At 53.1% G+C, this 8,016-nt stretch overlaps 1 long non-coding RNA gene and 1 other non-coding gene across 2 annotated transcripts; one reads left to right on the top strand and one right to left on the bottom strand.

Annotated features, from left to right (window-relative positions):
- Positions 1 to 670: 670 nt before the first annotated feature.
- On the top strand, positions 671 to 742 carry TRNAC-GCA (transfer RNA cysteine (anticodon GCA)). Its single transcript has one exon. It is a non-coding gene; the product is annotated as a tRNA-Cys (tRNA).
- Positions 743 to 973: 231 nt separating this feature from the next.
- Positions 974 to 7,479, bottom strand: LOC112448858 (uncharacterized). Its single transcript, XR_003037323.2, has 2 exons — positions 4,383 to 7,479; positions 974 to 3,478 (listed from the first exon to the last, which is right to left on the bottom strand). It is a non-coding gene; the product is annotated as an uncharacterized lncRNA (long non-coding RNA).
- Between the last annotated feature and the right edge of the window lie 537 nt (positions 7,480 to 8,016).

Below are 8,016 nucleotides of genomic sequence, written 5' to 3'. Positions count from 1 at the left end.
CGTTTAGAGGGTTTGTAAATCTCACGATCTGGGACACACAGCCTTTAGAACAAAGGATGCCAGAGCAGCTGGATGTCCACAGTCAGAAGCCTCACACCCTGTCCCAAAAATTAACCCAAAGAACCAGAAAGCTTCCAGCAGAAAACATAAGAGAAAGTCTTTGTGATCTTGGGTGAGGCAGAGATTTCTAAGATAGGACACCAAATGTGCAATCCATCCAAAAAACATCAATAAACTAGACTGTACAAAATTTAAAGCTTTTGCCCTTCAAAAGACATCATTCAGTCAGTTCAGTTTAGTTGCTCAGTCGTGTCTGACTCCTTGTGACCCCATGGACTGCAGCACGCCAGGGTTCCCTGTCCATCACCAACTTCCAGAGTGTACTCAAACTCATGTCCATTGAGTCAGTGATGCCATCCAACCATCTCATCCTCTGTCATCCCCTTCTCCTCCTGCCCTCAGTCTTTCCCAGCATCAGGGTCCTTTCAAATGAGTCAGCTCTTTGCATCAGGTGGCCAAAGTATTGGAGTTTCAGCTTCAACATCAGTCCTTCCAATGAACACCCAGGACTGATCTCCTTTAGGATGGACGGGTTAGACCTCCTTGCAGTCCCAGGGACTCTCAAGAGTCTTCTACAACATATTTGAAGGACATATACAGAATGAGGGCTTCCCTGGTGGCTCAGATGGTAAAGTGTCTGCCTGCAATGCAGGAGACCCAGGTTCAATTCCTGGGTTGGGAAGATGCCCTGAGAAGGAAATGCAACCCACTCCAGTACTCTTGCCTGGAAAATTCCATGGACAGAGGAGCCTGGTAGGCTACAGTCCATGGGGTCATAAAGAGTCGGACACAGCTGAGCGACTTCACTCACTTCACTTTGTACACAATGAAGACCTTGTATCCAGAACACACAAATAAGCTTTTAAAACTCAGTGAGAAGACAGACAGCTGAAGAAAAAAAATGGGCAAAAGATTTTGACACTTCACCAAAGATTTATGAATGGCCCACAAGCATATCGAAAGATGCTCAACATCGAAAGTCAACAGGGAAACGCAAATCAAGCAACAGTGAGATACCACTGCACACGCACTAGGGTGGCTGTGATCACAATGACGGCACTTCATGTGGACAGGGTCATCCGGTTCCACAAGAGAGAGCCCGAGCACGACCACGAAGACCCGGTGCAACCAAAAATAAACTGGACTGTCGTGAGGGTTCCATTCACAAAAGCACTGGGTTTAATGTGGGTGGATTTATGGCGTGGAACCTGCACGTCTAAACCCGTTTTTTGTGGCCTCTCCCTCTAGTTCTGCCAAATTTCGCTCCATAATGTATCTTGAGGTTTTGTCAGTAGGCACACTCAAAAGAAGAACAGTTCGATCTTCCCAATAAATTGATTTCTGTTTATTATTAAGCAAGGAATGAACGACTCTTTCTTTTTGACTTACAGGGTGTTTTTCTTTTTTTCCCCCAAGCCTTAAACTGTTTATGTTGCATCGGGGTATAGCTCATTTTAGTTAAATAGTCATCGGAAGGACTGATGCTGACACTGAAACTCTAGTATTTTGGTCATCTGATGTGAACAGCCAACTCATTGCAAAAGTCTCTGATGCTGGGAGAGATTGAGGGCAGAAGGGGAAGAGGGCATCAGAGGATGAGATAGCTGGATGACATCATCAGTGCAATGGACATGAACTTGGGCAAACTGCGGAAGATGGCGATGGACAGGGAGGCCTGGCGTGCTGCCGTCCACGGGGTCGCAAAGAGTCGGACACACGGGGTGGCTGAACAACAGCAGCACAGCCGGGTAACAACGCTGTGGTTATTTCAGGTGGGATAAAGCGTGTTTTCCTGATGTGAAGACAGCCTTTCCAACATTCTCTGGCTTAGTATTTGCATAAATGCTTCCTTGCTATCTTCTTGTATCTTTATGTCTTAGGTAAGTTTCTTACAAAGATCAGCTGGATTTTGTCCTTTTTATCTGGCCTGAAATCATAAAGAGTCATCACTATAACTTTTAACTGTTCTATTAGTTTCTATGTATTGTGATTGCCAATATAGGTGGGCTGATTTCTGCCACCTTATCAATAGTCTGTCTTTTTTATGTCTTGCTCTCTCTCTCTCTTTGCCTTCTTCTGGATTCTCGAGCGTCTTTGTCCCGCCTCCCTGTCCACTGGTTTAGAATTTATGCACTCTATTTCCATTCTTTTGGTGATTGTTTATTGAAGTCGATTCTAAATTAACACTTTTTCTTCTCTTTCAGAGCCTTTTCATTCCAACTGACCACACACGCCCCGTCCCTGCAGCTTAAGGCCGGCCTAGCCTTGCGTTTCGCACTGTCCCCGTTTAAATCCCGCACGGCACTTTTGCCGTCCACGCTTGTCCGGACGTGCCCACGCGCGTCACAGCGGCTTGGACTTCCGTCCTCTCTAGCATTCCCGTTGTCCATCTGGGGTCACTTTCCTTCCTCCTCAAGTGTTAAAGCTTCCTCAAGCGCAGTTGCTTGTGGGACACTTTCTTGGTTTTCTTTTGCCTGTTGCCGCTTTTCTCTGTTGACTTCCAGGCCAGGAGCCTTCCGCTTGTGGAGTTTTGACGATACCACCTTTCTGTTTTCAAGCTCCCGTTGTTGCTACTGAGAAGTTGGCTCTCAACATCAGAGTCCTTGAAGGCGACCTGTGCCTCCTCTCTGACTGTCTCAGGGCTTCTTCTGGCCTTGGTGCCCTGCATGTCCTGAAGTGAAGAGGTGTGGATCCCGTGTTCTCATGGTGCTTGACATTCCTTGGGCCTCTTGTGCTCGTGGTCAGCTCTCTTCCATTAAATTTGGAACCGTTTCAGCCTTAATCCTCTACAAACCCTGCCTCTGTCCCTGTCTGCTTCTCTCTTCATTCTCTGGAGCTCCAGCTAGCAATATATTTACCCTCTCACTCCAGCCTCTGTGATTTTTTTTTTTCATATTTCCCAGGTGAAATTTTCCTAGTTCCTTTGACTTTATCCTTCAGGTCACTAATTTCTCGCCAGTTGTGTCTAAGCTGTTGTTACATTTATCCTCTGATTTTTAATTTCAAGAGTTAAGTATTTTGTACTTCTAGGAGTCGGCTTGCTATTTACTGACATATTCAGGTCTCTTTTATTTCTTCTATAAAACATATTCACTTTGTTTTCTGGGTCTGATAGTTTTAATATCTGAATTTTCTGCCGATCTGACTCTGCATGCATACTCAGTCACTCAGTCGTGTCCAATTCTTTGTGACCCCATGGACTGCAGCCCACCAGGCTCCTCTGTCCATGGAATTTCCCAGGCAAGGATACTGGAGTGGGTTGCCATTTCCTCCTCCAGGGGATCTTCGTTTCCCAGGGATTGAACCTGCATCTCCCGTGTCTCCTGCGTTGGCGGTTGATTCCTGACCACCAGCGCCGCCTGGGACTCTGCCTCTGCCTCCTATTTCCGTCCGCTTTCACTCACGGCGCTTCGTTTACCTGTGTATGTGAAAGTGAAAGTGTTAGTCGCTCAGTCGTGTCTGACTCCTTGTGACCCCCATGGGCTGTAGCCCGCCAGGTTCCTCTGTCCATGGGAATCTCCGGGCAAGAATACTGGAGTGGGCAGCCTTTCCCTTCTCCAGGGGATCTTCCCAACCCAAGGATCAAACCCAGGTCTCCTGCATCGCAGGCGGATTCTTCACCAGCTGAGCCACCAGGAAGCTTTGTACTTAGTGAATATTTACTGAGTTGCTCATTGGCTCTGGGACTCTGTGAAATGTCTCTGAGGCTTGAGATGAAGGTGAATTCCTTTAGAAAGTGCTTGCAGGACTTCCCTGGGGGTCCAGTGGCTATGACTTCACACTCCCAATGCAGGGGGCCCGGGTTCGATCCCTGGTCAGGGAACAAGAGCCCCGCACCACACCTGAGTGTTCCATGCCGCCACTAAGAGCGCCCACACGCCGCAGTGCAGCTAAGACGGGGGCAGCCAAGTAAACACACAGCTCTTTTTAAAAAAGAAAGCTCTGGCGGTCTGAGAAGCCTTTAAACTAAAACCTCTCATTTGAAGTTTGGGGATAACTGAGAGGGGATGGATTCAGGCTGCACAGACCCCGAGGGTGAGTCTGGATGATGGATTCTTAGAGCCCAGTTCCCCCTCTCCTCAGTACCAAGGCCTGAGGCACCAGAGCCGAGGTGCTACCTGGAGGCCAGGTGGGGTCCCAGCATAGCTGGACGTGAGGTTGAGCCTCGGGAACCCTGGATGCATCGAGGTGGTCCTCCCTTGGGCCCCCAGTACGCCCTCTCTGTGCTTTGTTTTCTGACCCTGAGATCAAAGGGAGTCAGAAAACAAGAACAGCAACAATAAAACAAAACAAACAGACAAACGACGCTCTGGTTTACCCACCGGGTCGGAGACACTGCAATTCTTCCAATTCAACATGAGAAGACAGGTTGTTCCTCGGCCGTCACAGACAGTGAACAACAGAACCAGCTGCGCCTGCTGGTGACCACCAGCTGCCATCCGCCAGTCAGCAGGGTCACACCCCAGGAACGGCACGCCCTCGCTGAAGACCACCCAGCGCCCACCCGCTCCCCTCTGACAGTCCTCCTGGCCGACACCGCACTTAACTGACACTCCGTGCCAGGCCGGCAGGAGGGGTGCCTGGGCTCATGACCGTGGCTCTCTCCTTCCTAACGATCAATCCGTTCAGCACTTTTGCTTGTACGTGGGGGCAGCAGCCTCGTGTTCCCCGCTCAAAGCAGAGCCAGTTTTGGCTTGGCTGCTCCTCTCTGGGCCCCCACTTTTGCCACCCTTCCCTGAGGACTCCACACCTCCTAACCAGCTCTAAGGGTCTCCCAAGTGGCTCAAAGGTAAAGAATCCACTTGCTGATGCAGAAGCCACAGGAGACACAGGTTCAATCCCTGGGTCTGGAAGATCCCCTGGAGGAGGGCATGGCGACGCTCTCCAGTATCCATGCCTGGATAACTCCATGGACAGACGGGCCTGGTGAGCTACAGTCCATGGAGTCACAAAGAGTCAGACATGACTGAGCGACTGCTCACACACACACGCGCACACACGCACACAGCCATCTCAAGGCAGTGTTCAAGAAGCCCCTCCCTGGTGGTCCAGTGGTGAGGACTCTGCTCGTTCACTGCTTAGGGCCAGGATTCAATCCCTGATCAGGAACTAAGATCTCACAAGCTGTGCAGCGTGGCCAAAAAAAAAGATAGCTTTCAAGATGAATATCTTATTTTACTCAGAATGTGTAGCTGCTTTTAGTGAGAGGGCGTGTACAGGTTCTTAACTGGGTGTCGTGATGGGAACAGATATCTTTTGCCTTTATTTTACAGATGGGGAGACTGAGGCTTAGTATGTGCGTGCATGCACAGTCCTGTCTGACTCTTTGTAACCCCCATGGACTGTAGCCCGCCAGACTCCTCTGTCTGTTGGATTCTCCAGGCAAGAATACCAGCATGCTTTGCCATTTCCTCCTCCAGGGGATCTTCCTGAGGTAGGGATCGAACCTGAGTCTCCTGAATTGGCAGGTGGATCCTTTATCACTGAGCCATCTGGGAAGCCCAACAGAGACTTGGGGACACTCATAATTCACAGACTCTAACCTCGGAACCCAGACACCCTGCCTCCCGGGTCTGTGCACTTAACCTCTGCCATTGGCTTGCAGAGGCTCCGGCAAGTGCTCAACAAATGAGTCAGTAACTGGTGAGTTCATTCATTCATGCCTCAAATATTCACCGAGCTTCTTCAGTTTGCCATACGGTCTGAGGCCCTGAAGATACCGCAAAGGCCAAGGGTGACATCACTGCCCCGGAGAGTTCACATTCCATAGGCCGTCGGGGATGGTCAGAGGCTCTGCATCTCCGCAGGGACCTCGGCCCGCACTGGCCACTCCAGCGGGGCCTCAAGTCTGGGACCCCTCCTCTAAGTGGGACCCCATTAAGAGGAGTTGGGGGACCCCCCCCCCAAGCGCTTGTGCCTCTGGGAGGCCGCGGAGGTGACCCTGCTGACCATGGGAACCCTGGGGTCAGGCCAGCTCTGTGATTTCCCAAGGTTCATGGCCGAGCTGGCCTTGAACCCAAGCCTGTGGTTTTCCACCCCGTCTCCATCAAGGTGAGAGTTCCAACAAGGATTCAGATGAGCGATTCCGGGCTGACATCTCTGCGCCCAGGAAGGGCACAGCGGTCGACTGGCCTCCCTCTGCTGGTGACCCTGGTGGTCACGATGTGGGAGTTGCCAGCCATTCCATCAGAAGCTGGCGCCACCCCTAATTTAACTAGAGTGACACCTTTGCCTGCAGGTGAAGGGCACCCCAGAGACTGGGCTGTAGACAAACCTCAGCTCTGACGTTCCCCAGAGAACTTGGGGGTCGGCACTTGCCCACAGTTCAGCCAGCCAAGCAGGCCTCGGCCTCCACCCTGTTACTTCCTAGACTCTTGGGTCCCCAAAAGGGCCCCCACACCTGTGTTCCTTGGTCAGCCGAGTGGCAGGGGCGGATGGTGGTGCTCCGCAAACAGCTGGGCACAGCTGCCTCCCGAGGACACTGCCCCCGGCATGCCTGGAACACAGGGTCAGACTCCATTCATTCCCCGCACGGGCCCCGCTCCAGCAGGCCTGGCCAAGGGACGGCGTGTCCTGGGTGAGGGCTGGCCCCCGGCTCAGCCTGACAAAGCAGCGGCGGGGGGACAGAGCTCCAAACCCGAGGAACTCGGGCCTCCTCTCTGCAGCTGCTGCCCCGAGCTGGGCGCTGTCTGTGGGGCAGGGTGGCATGCTGGCCCTGGAGTGGGGAGGTGGGGGACGAGGAGGTGACCCGAGCTTCCGGAGCCTGGGGCTGTGGCTCCCACCCGCCTGCTCTGGAGCCAGCACTGGGATCCGGGGACCTGGTGCAGCTTGTCCTGGAACCCTGCACACAGGCCACCGCGGGCCATGGGGCACTGCCCTCCCAGCCCCCACCCAGCCAGCCAGGGGCTGGGACCAGGTCATCGTCTGTCTCCAGCTAGAATCCCCATGTCAAACCCACCTTGCCCGTCAGATCTGCAGCCTCGGGTGGGAGTGGCGGGGGCGGGGGCTGGCCTCAGTGGCTCCCTGGCTCTGTCCTGTCACACGCCCACCCTCACCCCCAGAGCACTTTATGCCTCCATCGGGAAGTGGGGGGAGGTGAGTGGATGTTCGTGTGTAGTTATGATGTGTGTTGGGGGAAGGGGTGAGGGATGGGCAGCAAGGTGAGTAGGTGGGGGGTGAGTGGGGGAGTGAGGGGGGTGGACGTCATCTTCCCAGCACCTGGCCGCCCCATGTGCTCCTCTGAGCCCCCCACCACCTGCTCTCATCCTGCCTGCTTCCAAGACCAGGCTCAGCGCCTGCCTCTCCCCTGAAGGCCTCCCAACCCGCACCGTCTACCGTCCCCCGCCCCCCGCCGCTCGCCCCTTGGTTGCCAAGGCAGCTCTTGCATCCAGGTGTGCATCACCCCGAGACCCCTACACCCGCCGCCCCACCCCCGCTGACCTGGCCTGCCCTCAGCTTCCAGGCCTGAAGCAGCTGCCGCCGTCAGCCTGCCACAGACGAGAGCTTCCTGCTGTTTTCAGTTTCACTTTACTTTTTTTTTTTTAACCACATAAGCAATACACAGGTAGGCACAGGTTTGGTCAAAGCAGCCATTTAACTCTCTTACAAAATGGGAATTCCCCGGCGGTCCAGTGGTTAGGACTCTGCGCTTTCACCAAGGCCCAAGGTCACTTCCTGGTCAGAGAGCTAAGATTTCACAAGACGTGAGGCCAAAAAAGTATAAATAAATAATGACTCCAGTCGTTGTAGAAAAATTCAAACGTGGTGAACAAAAAGACCGTCCAAAGCACCTGAGGCCGCTGGCACTTTTCTCTGCAAATGGGGGGCTGGAGAAGTGCCGAGGCGCCAGGTCTGCTCCGGAGAGCTCTCTCCATCCCCAGACGACCCTAAGCTGGGGGGGGGGCCTCTCCTCACCACCTACAGTGAGGGGACAGAAGTGCTAGGTCAAGGGTCAAG

Source organism: Bos taurus, chromosome 11, assembly GCF_002263795.3.
Source record: "Bos taurus isolate L1 Dominette 01449 registration number 42190680 breed Hereford chromosome 11, ARS-UCD2.0, whole genome shotgun sequence".
NCBI classification, from domain to species: domain Eukaryota; kingdom Metazoa; phylum Chordata; class Mammalia; order Artiodactyla; family Bovidae; genus Bos; species Bos taurus.
This window is presented reverse-complemented; position numbering and strand designations above follow the sequence as displayed.